This window comes from Microtus oregoni, unplaced genomic scaffold (genome assembly GCF_018167655.1).
Source record: "Microtus oregoni isolate MIOR12 unplaced genomic scaffold, Mior012 000031F_ref0000149, whole genome shotgun sequence".
NCBI lineage: Eukaryota > Metazoa > Chordata > Mammalia > Rodentia > Cricetidae > Microtus > Microtus oregoni.
In genome coordinates, this window is record NW_024543090.1 from 15,521,932 (window position 1) to 15,535,735 (window position 13,804).

The 13,804-nt window shown below is 42.9% G+C and overlaps 1 pseudogene; it reads left to right on the forward strand.

Annotated features, from left to right (window-relative positions):
- Positions 1-4,822: 4,822 nt before the first annotated feature.
- Positions 4,823-6,826, forward strand: LOC121465520 (annotated as a pseudogene).
- Positions 6,827-13,804: the final 6,978 nt, after the last annotated feature.

Here is a 13,804-nt window from a genome sequence, read left to right on the forward strand (position 1 = left end):
GCAAACAAGAAATGGTGGATGTGGGCAAATCATTTCTGTTTCTTCTAACAGTCCTTTGGCTCTTTGGAGAGAATTTCACATCCCATTTTTCTTCTATTTACTATTACGATAAATATCTCCCCCGTTTAGGTATAAAATAGTTTGAAGTTAAGTTGTTTTGCCATATGATCTTATTTCTGGCATGCTAATTTTGGTTGATATTTTTGGGCTTTTAGTGTTAAAACCTGAAATAATAAAAGCCACCGCCTACATTCTACTACAGTTATAATTTTTAACTTAATGCTGGTGCTTTAAGTTGACTCGACATTATTTTAACAAAATTTTATTTCCTCTTGTCCTATTTATTTTCTCTTCATTGAATCAGATTCTGAAGTTAGTATTAAAAATCAATGCATGGATAGTGAATTTAGAAGCAGAGTAATCAGCCTGTTTTAACAAGAGGGGGAAAATGAACACCGAGACAGGAACTCAAAGCTCATGTTTTGCAAATGTATCTTTCAGCATGCATGCATTCCAAAATGTTCAACTACGTCTTCCTGCTAGTGTCATGGTCATTGGTGCGAAGAGAAGATTTTAAAAACAAGTTACAGTTTATATGCATAGTAGGCAGGTTGTTAACCACTACAGACTGATTTTTTTTTTTTGCATTGAAATTTTCCTCTCCTTTTGACAGGGAAACTGAGTTCACTAAAAAATTAAAATCATTATGGGATGGAGAGATGGCTCAGAGGTTAAAAGCGTATAATGCTCCTTCAGAAGACACAAATTCAATTCCCAGCATCCACGGCAGACATTTTAGCACTACCTCTGCCTCTAGCTCCAGGGGAATCCAATGCCTCTGCGGACACCTGCACTTGCATGCGGTCCTTAGACACGGATACTCACCATACACATTCTTAAAACCAATAAGAATAAAGAAAAATTCAATAACTATCTGAATATGATGTAAGAAATTGGGCTTGCTCATACCAAGCAAGCTGAACTGAAGTTAGGTTTGCTTTCTAAGTCTCCTGAGTTTTAAAAACATGTTTTTCATTTCTATCTTTTTCTACTTTGTAGGAAAACATTTTGGTGTTTGTAGTTAAGCCTAGGACCTCAGACATACTCACAAACACAAGCTCCGGCCGGCACTCACTTTTACCTTTCATTGATTCCCCAAGACATTCAGTCTTTGTGGCTTAGGATTCTATGAGATGGTTAGATTTTTTTTTTTTTTATTACTTAGCACAACTTCTTTGACTCTTTTAGACAATACAATCCAATTACAAGTGAGGTATTTTAAAAATTAAACTAAGTTTTTCTCAAATTTGTTTTTTCATTTGGGGAGGGATGCCTTATGTTATCCAAAAACTGCATTTGAAATAAACACAAAAAATAGTAACTAATTGGTTTGTGAATAATTTCTACTTCTTTCAAGGTGTAATCATCTGGGTGTCTAATACAATGCCCACTAGTGGGCTACCTTTCCTCTCCATCATCCTCCCAACATGCATTGAACATGAACGTTTTTGAATCAGAAGGATTTCAACTGTAGAATACACTATGGACCTCATGAAAGGTATTGGGGGAAGCCAGCCCTATAGAATGTGTGTTGTGGGGTTAGAGGATAGGTCTGTGGTTGACAGAACTTCATGCTCTTCTAGAAGACCTACGTCTGCTTCTCAGCAGCTTCTGCTCTCCTTGGGCACTGTACTCACCTACACATATCCATATGATACATAATCAAGAATAAAGTGAACTTTGGGGCTAATGAGATGAGTCTATAATTAAGAACACTTGTTGCTCTCGCAAAAGACCCGGATTCCATTCCCAGAATCCATATGGCAGCTAACTCCAATTATTTGTGGCTTCAGTTCCAGAGGATATGATCTTCTGGTCTCTGCCAATACTGAATGCTTGTGGTATACAGATATACATTCAGGCAACATACATCCACACACATAAAAATAAATAAATAAATAAATAAATAAACCTTTGAAAGTGTATGGTGAGAGATATATTGTTGTGGGACAATTGTTTTACACTGTAAATACTTGTTTCTTTGCTTGCTTAATAAAATGTTGATTGGCTAGTAGTCAGGCAGGAAGTATAGTTAGGGCAACTAAGCAGGAAGTAGAGGCAGGGCAAGGAGGAGTTCTGGAAAGAGGAAAGAGTCAGTCTGCCACCATTACCCAGACACAGAGGAAGCAAGATGTGACTGCCTCTCTAAAAAAGGTACCAAGCCACATGGCTAACACAGAGAAGAATTATGGGCTAATATAAGTTATAAGAGTTAAGAAGAAGCCTGAGCTAATAGGCCAATCAATATATAATTAATGTAGACCTCTGTGTATTTCTTTGGGATTGAATGACTGCAGGACCTGGTGGGACAGAAACCTCAGTCAACAATGTATTAGAGAACTTATGTATGTTATGTATTATGCATTATAAAAGTTACACATTAGAGTGTAAATGGAGACTGTGCCTTTGCTTTCTGGCCACCCAGGCCCAAATAATACACAGAAACTATATTAATTACAAAACTGCATGGCCAATGGCTTAGGCATATTTCTACCTAGCTCTTGTATCTTAAATACATCCATTTCTATTATTTTATATTTTACCATGAGGCTCATGGTTTACCGGTAAAGTTCTGGTGTTTTTCTCCCTCGGCAGCTACATGGCATGTCTCTGACTCTGCCTTCTTTCTCCCTACATTCAGTTTAGTTTTCCCCACCTAGCTCTATTCTGCCCTGCCATAGGCCAAAGCAGCTTCTTTATTAACCAATGATAATAAAACATATTCACAGCATACATAGGGGAATCCCACATCATTAGAGAATCTAGAAAATACATTTTTTCTCATAAAATACAAAGACATTGTGCAGAATAGTTTTTGTCAACTTGACACAAGCGAAAGTCATCTGATGTTAATTAAGAAAATGCCTCTGTAAGATTGGTTTATAGGTAAGACTGTAGGACATTTTCCTAATTACTGATTCATGAGTGGGGGCCAGCCCACTGTAGGTAATGCTCCCCTGAGCTAGTGGTCCTGGGTTCTATAAGAAATCAGGCTAAGCAAGCCATAATGAGCATCCTTCCATGGCCTCTGCAACAGCTCCTGCCTCCAGGTTACACTATGTTTGAGTTCCTGTCCTGGCCTCCTTCAGTGATGGACTACAATATAGAAATGCAAGCCAAATAAACCCTTTCCTCCACAAGTTGTTCTTGGTCATGGTGTTTCACCACAGCAACAGTAACCCTAAGACAGATATATACAGCATACTTTCTCATCAGCATTCTGACATATACTTCAGTGTGCTTCCCCTCTGACATCTGTGTGGGGAAACCTCTATTACAGTACGGATATTGCAGCCTCGCATCCCGATTAACACATGCCTTCAGCAAAAGCACACCTTTCACATAAGTGATGCGGCTTTCACAGCTTGGGTGCCATTTTCCCTTCTTTAAATACGTATGTGCAAATGAGAAGGTTAGTGTGATGATACCATGGGAAGTTTAAATTCACAGGAAATTCCCAAAGTAGAGAAAGAGCTTCTAAACATCACATGTGCACAAGGTCACCAAGTATAAATAGTAGTTGATTATAACTCAGTTTTCCTTGTCTTCAAAGTCATTTTAGTCATCTCATAAATTAAACTGGGTCCTTTTTGTGTTGGCTCTTCTAATTTTAATTATTTAGGACCAAAGCTTTCCAAAGTGCAATAAACAGGGTAAATATAACATTTTGAGAAGAATTCAACACAGATCCTAACCACAAGAGAAAAATATAAGGCAGAAGAGAAGGGATAAATAGGATTAGAAGATGGCATAGCCATCTGTCAGCCTCCCAGAGGACATGTTGGTTTTCACATTAGTGTTTGCTTTCTTTTTCAATGCTTTGCCGGGCAGCATGTTACTCGGTTAGCATAATTCAGGTCCAGGAATAGGACGTCAACTGATAATAGTTATACACCTTTAGATACCTCTTTTCTATAGCCTGGCCTATCTACTAACAGGTTTGGGATAATGGGTTTCAAAGAAAGGGTGTTACAATGGGAATCACAATATAATAAAAAAAAATAAACGTTTTCCTTTTATAATGTTCATTGTTCAGAAGCAAGGTAAAAGCTTCTGTAGATGAAGTCCCTAGAGGAAATAAAGACTTTAGTCTAGCAGGCAATATACAGAATGACTTTCAACTTGTCCTTGGTGAAGTACCAGGAAATCCGCATCACATAGAGTAATCCACACTCTTTAATATAGCCGACGGCAGTGTCTTCAAGGAACAGCAACCCACAGGTGCTGGAACTAAAGGACAAACTGGGAACCTGCAAAATGTGGGCTACTGATATTTGAGGGCCCAATCCACAGGACAGTGACAACCCTGTGCAGGTGATCATGGGTTGTATAAGAAAGCAGGCTGAGAAAGTCATGGGGAGCAAGCCAATAAGCTGTGTACCTTTATCATCTCTGTTTTAGTTCTGGCCTTGGCTTCCTCTGCTAATGGTCTGTAGCCTGTAAGTCAAGTAAACCCATTCCCCTGTATGTTGCTTTTGGTCATTTTTTTTTTTTATCGCAGCCCAAGAAACCTAAGACAGATGGTCTATATCTAGTTAGACAATTTAAGAAAATAGATGGAATAATTTGTAAATAATAGAAGCTTAATTCTCACAGTCCTGGAGAACTGCAAGATCAAACTTGGCCCTTGTAGCCTCAATGTCTAGAGAGGTATCAGTCTCTGCTCTATAAACAATGTCCTTTTTCTGCACCCTTTGGGCTAGGATGCTCATTCTCAGTCTTAAGAAAACAACACAAGTGTGAGGGTTGGACCCGTATAACAATGGGATACCTCCCATTGGCCCTCCTCTATACTACTTCACTGGGCATCAAGTTTCGGTATCATTACTTTGGAGGTACACCATTATTCTGACTACAGCAGAGAAGGAAGGTTTTTGCATCCACCTTCAACTAGGCCTAAAAGCATTTCTTAATTCTGGGGGAATTTAAAGATAACAGTGAAGTAATTTTTCTTAGACTGAGAACCCATCTTTCAACTTTAAAGGCAATCAAGGAAAATTTGGTACCAGCCCCCCCCCACTCTGCTTCATTACAAAACCATTAGCAACCGATCATTTGTTGAGGGAGCGACAGCAGCTACACTGGCTTCATCTTCATGGTGCCAATCACCACTGCCTTTTGTGCCTAGGTTTGGTTGCCTTTTGTCTCTAGGCATCGTATTTTCAAGATTCGCTCTTTTGGTATGTATTTACTTAAATGCTATCTTCGAGCATCACAGCACATTTTACTTGCTGGTAACTTCCTGTCTCCAACAGGTACCTCGCTCTCCTCTTTCTTTGTAGCTGGGAATGTCACATACTTCATTCCATTCTCCAGAGACAAAGAGATGAAAAGGTTTTTTAACGTCCATTTTCTTTGTAAAATTCTCTCTGTTTGACGCAACTTCTATGTAATACCTTGCTGTTTCCTTAAACAATTTCTTTTTAATTGATTTCCTTCCAAAACTGTGGGTAATCACAGATGGCTGGAAATAGTGGAATGCTATGAAGGAAATGGAAGTTTTTCTCTTCCCTTTTTAAAGATGATTATATTCTAGAAATGGCATCTCTTTTACTTTCCAGATATGAGAAGGAAGGAAGGAAGAAATAAAGGAAAGAAGGAAGGAAGGAAGGAAGGAGAGAGAGAGAGAGAGAGAGAGAGAGAGAGAAGGGGGGAAGAACAGATAAAAACAAACCAACTACTCAAGAGAAGCTAGGGTACCCAAGCATCATTTTCCCATCTTCAAGAGTTTGATGTGTGTGAGCATTTGGGGATCAGTAGATGATACAGTTGCCACTGAAACTCATGTTGAACTTGCATCTCTGCTGTGAAGCATCAAGGATTAGGTGTATTGGGGATTGAAGTCATGGCAATATACACACCAGGCAAGGGGTCTACCACTGAGTTACACTCCCAGTCAGCCTCAAATCTGGCATTTCAAAGGTGATTAATTAGTGTTCTCTTCTTGTATGGCTTCCTCTCTTTGTGGGATGATGGATTAGTCAATTAAGGGGTAAATGAGTTATTATAAGATTGAGATTACTATAAAATCCAGTTTGTATCTGTCTCTTGTATGTGATGCCTCTTTCTACCTTCAGAATCTACAGGATCCTAACCAGCAAGAAGATCCTTATCAGAATTGCAAAGTGATTCAGAAAATAGTCCAAGACATTAGGCACCAACTGTCAACTCTGAGCAACACCAAAAGCTAGAGGACAACATCCGGCAGGTGCCCCCAAACAGAAATATGATGGCTTCTGGTTATGTTAATGGCCCCTGGGGAGATGTTAACTGGGGTCTTGTTTAGGTTCTAAGACTTGCAGAAAAGAAAAGCAGGTGAGAAGAATGAGAGCTGGGAGACTGAAAAGATGCCGAGCATCAGGGCACTGGCACTTCTCCAGCTCTGATCTGCTCCTGTAGGAGGGCTCTAATCAGGCCTTTGTCTGCCTCCCTCCCGAGATGCCCAGAGGCCCCATCTCAACAGCCTTCCTGCAGCAGCTCTCTTTCCTTTCCAGGCTGGAGTTCCAGACCAGTGCTCTCTCCTGGGACATTGCTGGGCCCTCCACAGTTGGTGTAGCTGGATCAGGAGCTGGCATCTGAACAGTGTTTTGGTAACTTGATTATTGGCTATGCCAGGAACCCATCTCTCAAGCAGCATCTCTTCTCCTATGCCATTCTGGGCTTCGCCCTGTCTGAAGCCATGGGACTCTTCTGTGTTATGAATGCTCTCCTCATCCTCTTCACTGTGAGGCACTGTGGGGTAACCCAGCTGTCCCTGCTGCTTTGACTCCTTGCCATTCTTAGTGCTGGAGTGTGCTAAGCTTTGCCATTAAAGGTATTTTTCTGAAAACAAAACAAACCAACCAAGACAAAACCAACCAAAATGAGAGAGAGAGAGAGAGAGAGAGAGAGAGAGAGAGAGAGAAAGGGAGGGACGGAAGGAGGGAGGGGGAAGGGAGGGGGGAGGGAGGAAAGGAGGAAGAAAGGAAAGAAGGAAGAGAGGGGGAAAGAAGGGAGGGAGGGAGGGAGGAAAGAAGGTGAAAATGAAAAGGCCATGGGAAGCAGGTCATTACACCAAGCAAATGACCTTGGCTTTTGCGCATTCTATCAGTTCTTTCCAAATTTGAGTATCTTTTCCATATGGGTACAGCATGTTTTTCTCTTGGTGGTCAAATGTTAGCTGTATAAGTTATCTTCCAAGAGCTCCAGGAAGGATTAATCATAGTTGCTCAGGACTAAAAGAGTCCTTAACAGTTTGTCTTGAAGCTGGGTATAATAGTGCATGTCCTTAAAGCCAGCAATTCTCTGAGGCAGGTGGGTCTGTGTGTAAGTTCCAGGCCAGTCAGGACTACACAGGGAGCAGCCAGGGTCTCAGAGTCAGTGTTTTTACAACCCCCCCCCCCCCAAAGTTCTGGTTCAAGTCAAGACTGCCGGGATTGAGACTCTGCTTGCTCTAAAGCTCCATTGGGCACCTTTTCTGTAACCATTTCAACTGGGAGGGAGAAGAGATGAGAAATGGCAGGTTACCCCACTCAGGAATGGATGAGCACAGCTTCATGACGGAGAAAAAGGCCATTGAAGACAAGGAGGGGCTTGGGACAGGTCCAGGGTGGGCAATAAGAGGCTGAAAACCTCTATGCTTAGGGTGTACACTGAGGACTGGTGATGACTAGCAGAATGGAACCCCCCAAAAGAGGCTGGGTCACAAACTAGTAGCAGGAGAGGCGTTTGAGCCATGGGAACCCAGCAACTGCCTTCTTAATAGGAGGCAGCCACTGTGCAGATGCCTGCTGTGCCTCCCTCTTGGCTGGTGGCAGTCACAGCTGAGTGGCGAGTCATCAGTGCTGGGCAGCCATTCATCCTTTTCTGATGCCAAGTCCCTAGTCATTTTCAAAAGAAAACAAAAGCAAAACAAAACCAAAAAAAGCCCAAGGAGAAAGTGAGCTTTCTGTCCCTTCAGAACTCACGTGGTGGGTGAAGCCATTGTTTGTTTTACTAATGAAGCAGCCACAGATTCAGTGCATTGTGGGCTGGATGTGCTCAGTTACTGAACAACTGTTGGCCCTCATTGCTGCTGTCACCGGCGATGTCTATGGTTCGCCTGGTGGGGATGGGCAAGACTTTGTCAGCATCCTTTGCTCGCTCAAAATTCGTTCCCAGAAGCCAAATGAGCACTTTCACTCATGGAAGAGGCCAGAATAAGCCAGCTCACCAATAAAAACATGTCTGTGCCTGATGGATTCCCCTCTGTATGCTGTGAATACCATTGGTTAATAAAGAAACTGGCTTGGCCTGGTAGGGTAGAGTAGAGACAGGCGGAGAAGACTAAACTGAATGCAGAAATGACTCCAAGATAGCAGGATGTCTCAAATCTCATCCCAGCATGAGTGAGAGTGTATGCCCTGGACATCTGAACAGCCTCTAAGCAGCTCAACAGGTTCCAGAAAGTCCTTCCTGGAAACGGAGACTGCCTCTCTGTAGTCCTTACTACCTATAAGGTCTAGTGAATCTGCTCCATTTCAGGTACTTTCTGAAGCTCTTGAGTTGTTTGTTTGCTGACTTAGCTACCTTCCCTAAAGGCACTGTCCCTTAGAACAGTGGTTCTCAACCTGTGGGTCAGGACCCCTCTGAGGACTGACTGAACAACCCTTTCATGGGGGTCACAGAAAACCATCAGAAAACAGATATTTATGTATGATTCCTCACAGTAGCAAAATAAAGTTATGAAGTGGCAATTAAAATAATTGTTTGGCTGGGGGAGTTGGCACAACATGAGGAACTGTAGTAATGGGTAACAGAATTAGGAAGGTTGAAATCCACTGCCTTAGAAAACCTTGTGTCTTAACAAGCTTCACTTTAAAGTGGAAGGTTTTATTCTGGAGGAAAGAGCAACACAACAGGGGTCTATGAAAAGCATTGTGAAGCAGGGACGGGCTTGGGAAGCCAGATGTGACAGCAGTATCAGAGATAACGCTGACCTTGTAAGGTGAGGAACTTGTCAGGCCAGTGGGAACATGTTTTTAGCAAGCCACATGCTAACACATCACCACTTGTACTTGGAGAAGAGGGATGTGCTGGTTCATGATGGACACTCTGAACCATTAAGGTGGGCTAGCACTATTCAGCTGTGCTCCTATGTCACATGTCCCAGCACTTGGTTCATAGCCCTTGGTGTGTATGACACTGCCTTCCCCTCCCTGACCCCATGTTCTATCTGGCTTTGCTCTGACACGATGCCATTTTGCACTGCCTACTAGGATCAACTTGGCACTTTTCCTGGTCCTTCCCTGATGCCTCCACAGTCTGATCCTGTACCTAGGAATAACTAGCTCATCTAACCTTGCTTGAGATGCAGGACATTATCTATGTGGTAATGGGTGTTGGTCTCTAGATCGTGGGTCCTTGGCTAAGAGAACAAGAATGGATTGATCTCACTGAACCACTGAACTTCAGCATTCTTGTGGAAATATCATTTCAGAATTTGTCAAATGAAATGAATCTTTCATTATATATTCTTTACAAAGGAATTAGGGCTGTCCTGAAATGTTGAAAACACTAGAAATGAGGTGTTGTCTAACTGCGTATGTAACACTCGCTACATGCAGCTATTTTAATGATCTAAAGTTAAGTTCAGATTTGCTCTGACAGTCTTGCCAGCCACATTTGTGACATGGGTGGACAGGGGGCAGCACACGCAGGACATTGCTGGCATTGCCGGGTTTTCCCCAGTACGCATACTGCACAGGGAAAGTCATTGGGCATGCTACAGAGAAGAATGGTACCATCAGGTCTGTGACGTGAATGGCCGACTCCTTTCAAAGCAGAGGATGGTGTTGGGGAGGGAAACATTGGGTCAGCTGACCTTTGTGGAATACTGAAGATATCACAAGTCTGATTAGCAACTTGGAACATTCAGAGAAAGACTAGATAGACTATGGGATGGATAGAAAAAAGAACACCCCTCAGTTTACATATTTGTCCAGTTTTTTGGCCTTCTCTCTGGCTCTGTCCCCTTGAACACCCTGGGCCAGGACCTCAATGCTGCTTTCCCCTCTTCCGTATTCCTGTTTCTCTCCTTCATGCTCACTCACCAGGGCCTTCCCTCACCAGCACAGGTGGTTAGGAGGTGGGGGCCAGTGGCTGTCAGAGATGCCAGTGTCCAGAGCATGCTTGCACTGGTTAGCTTTTGTCAACTAGGTATAAACTAGACCTAGGAAGAAGGAATCTCCGTTGAGAAATTGCTTCCAGTTAGATTGAACTGTGGGCATATTCATTGGGGTGTTCTCTTGACTGCCAATTGATGGAGGAGGGCCCAAGATGCAGTGGGCAGTGCCACTTCTAGGCAGGTGGGCTGGCGCTGCATGATACAGAGACCTGAATGTGAGCCCGGAGGTCAGTCAGTGAGTAGCATTCCCCTGTGGTCTCTGTCTCAGGTCCTGCCTCCTGGTTCCTGTCCTGAGTTTCTGCCTCAGCTTCCCTTCACGGTGGACCGATAAGTCAAACAAACCCTTTCCTTTCCAAGTTCCCTTTTGACAGTCTTTTATCATAGAAATAGAGAAATAAACAAAGGTAATACCATAGGCCCATAGGCAGAATCTCTAGTGATAAGTTTTTACATTATTTTTCATGAATTGAGAAAGCTGCCATAGTGCTCCAGCGCCCAATAACTAAAAACATTAGGAGGTGACAAAAATGATTTTTGAAATGCATTCAGTAAGGGGTGACCAGAAAAATTCTTGGTGACTAAGTTACTCAGAAAGTTGAGTAGTTCAAATGTCTCTCCCTCCGCCCTCCGAGTCTGGTAGGAATCGTAATGCTACTGTATAATGTGAAAATTTTCAAATAGAACTAAACCCAGGTCTATAAATACACATGATTAAGGCTTCAAATATAGCAGTGCTTTCTTTTCATGGGGGCTATTTCTGTGTGGTGATTGCCTGGCTGATATGCAATTTCAGAATACAAATGGCTTTTCTCCATAACTAATGGGGAAGTTGGCCGGGTGCTGCACACCCCAGGTCCTCTCTGAGAAAAAGTCTGTTCAGCTATGCCGAGGACTCTTCTGGATTATGTAAGCAGAGTGGACAAGAAGCAGTGATGTGACTGCACTTCCCATTAGGATGAAATAGTCTCTGTTTGGTTTGTTTCTGGTTCTAGAATACTGGCCCTTCTGGTCATAAATCATACAATGGTCAGCCACAAACAGGAGCCCAGGGCCTATTGCATGCTAAATTGAATAGACTGCAGTGTAAATCAGGCATAAATGCCAACAGGGTCTGAGTCTAGATTCACAAGCACTTAAAAAAAAGTTTAAATAAGAACGATGTAAATTCATTTATAACCACAGTGATTAAAACATAAAGGTGTGGCTTCAACGGAACCACCGACTCCTACGAGCAAAGATGGTCCAAGGAGTTGGTCATCTCATCCCATCCCATACCAAGGGGGGACTGAGGACCATGTGGACCCTCAGTGTCATGGAGCCACCTTTCTAAGGTCATCACAGCCAACAGAACCCCATTCTCGGTCAGTGCTCAGGCCACGTTTCATCAGTAGGATGAAATTGTGATATTGGGTGTGCTTTAAATGGGGGTGAATTTGGTGTCAACGTGCAAATACTAGTTCCCTGTCTCGTTCTGTGACTTTGACAAATAGCATTTAGAGAAGTTGAGCTTTGAAAAATGCCAACATCCTAGGGTAATTGGAGAGATAAAGCACTTGAAAGCCTGGTGTCTGTTATATAATACGTATTAAATACCAAGTGGGCAGGAGACATTTTCATTTGACTAGAAAGTCGTTCTTTAGTCTCAGTGATATCTGACCTTTCTGGTCTGGCTTCTGAATGCTCTTTTGGGGAGCATTTGGATGGCCTTTCCTGACTGCCCATGTTAGGCTAGAGTTAGACCAGGTGTAGAGAAGCCAAGCAGCAGGGTCGGAACACAACCAGGTGGTGAGACTCTAAACTTTGTGTGAAAGAAACAGATGCGAAGCAGTCGCTCGTTAAGATAAAGGGATAAGTGGGGAAAGAGGCATACACCAAAACCACCTCACAAGCCCAAGCCCAGAAAGAGCTAGACAAGCCAATAAAAGTGAAACTTGAAGTCTCTGCTCTAACACAGTCTCTAATTTTATATTTTTAAATTCTTCCTCTTAAGCATGGTCCCTAAAGTCATGAGCTTTAGACCCTGCCTGGGCTAAGCTGCTCAGGGACAGCAAGAGGAACTTGGAGCCCAAGGCCACCCTGAGGTTCCATTCCCACCATCTCCCAGTGCCTGCCAGGAGCAGCAGACATTACAGAGAAGGATCTGTTTGCGGATGTCTGTAATGATATTTCATTTGTATTTTAATAAATAAAGCTTGCCTGAAGATCAGAGAGTAAAACAACCCCACTGGTCAGTCTTACAGATGAGGCAGTGGTGACACAAACCTTTTAATCCCATTAGCTACACTAGTTTGCAAGGAAACTGGGTGGTGGTGGTACACACCTTTAATCCCAGTCCTAGAGAGGAATATAGGATGGGAGGAGACAGCTCTCAGGCTCAGTCTCATTCTGAGGATCCTGGAGGCAGGATCGCCATTTCAGACTAAGGTAGATGTAAGAGCCAGTGGCTGGCTGTTTTGCTTTTCTGACTTTCAGGGGGAACCCCAATTTCTGTTTCTGGGTTTTTATTAATCGTGCTACAGGTATCTCTGGATTTCTTGTGGTAGAGAAGCCAAGCACTTGTAGTAAATGAACTGGGCATAGTGTCTTTCCTGAAATTCCAGGAATCAGGATGCCAAGGCAGTATAATCCTGAGTTCAAGGCCAGCTTGGTGTACAATTCTGTCTGGGTGTTCACAGGCTATGTAGCGAGACCCTGTCTTAAACACCAACAAAAGTCCCATCTCTGCGCGTTCTTTAACCTCTAACAGCTGTTGGCAAATCCTAGTGCACAGCAGCTAACTTCAGAAGCTTTTTGGGACTGTATGGGTTACAAAGATAAAAGCTGTGTTTTTTTTTTTTTAAATAATTCATTTTATATGTTAGATTCCCTTGAGCGGGGGTTAAAGGTGGATGTGAGCTTACTGACTTGGGTCCTCTGGAAGAACAGTCCTCTTAACCTCTGACCCATCTCTCATGCCCCCAGATTTTATTTATTTTTTTTAAACCAATATGCTATTACTCTTTATTTATTTGAGTGCAGAGGTAAGAGAACTTTTGGGAGCTGGTTCTTTCCTTCTCCCTTATGGGTCTTGGGAATTAAGACGACGTGGTCAGGCTCGGCAGCAAGTGCCTTTATGCTCTGAGCCATCTCACTGGCCCTCACAGTTGTTTGAAGTTGTCCTGGTTATTAGGGCTGTGGAACTGAGATGTTAGAGTGTATAAGGCTGTGAACCTATAAGCCCAGCATCGGAATGTTTTCTTCTAGTTATTACTGATTAGATTATCTGACACACCGGCTTAGAAGCTCAGGAGACGGCAGTAAAAGGGGAAAGTAAGTCTCTGGCAGTCACAATGTGACAAAGACAGCAGCGTTCAGAATTTTCCTGGCGGGGGTGGTCTGGAACCTCCAAATATTCCAAGCCTTGGAGGGAGCTGCAGCTCAGGAAGAAGGTACCACTAGGACTAAAGTGGCTCTCTCCAGGACAGTGAGCCAGCCTGGGCAGCTGACAAAAGAGTCAGTCCTGTGCAACATTTTGAATACAGTGCCAGGAGCCTGTGTTTATACAGACTGAAAAAAATAGAAGGGACAGAATAGAAACAGTGGGAAGCATCCAGGTACTAG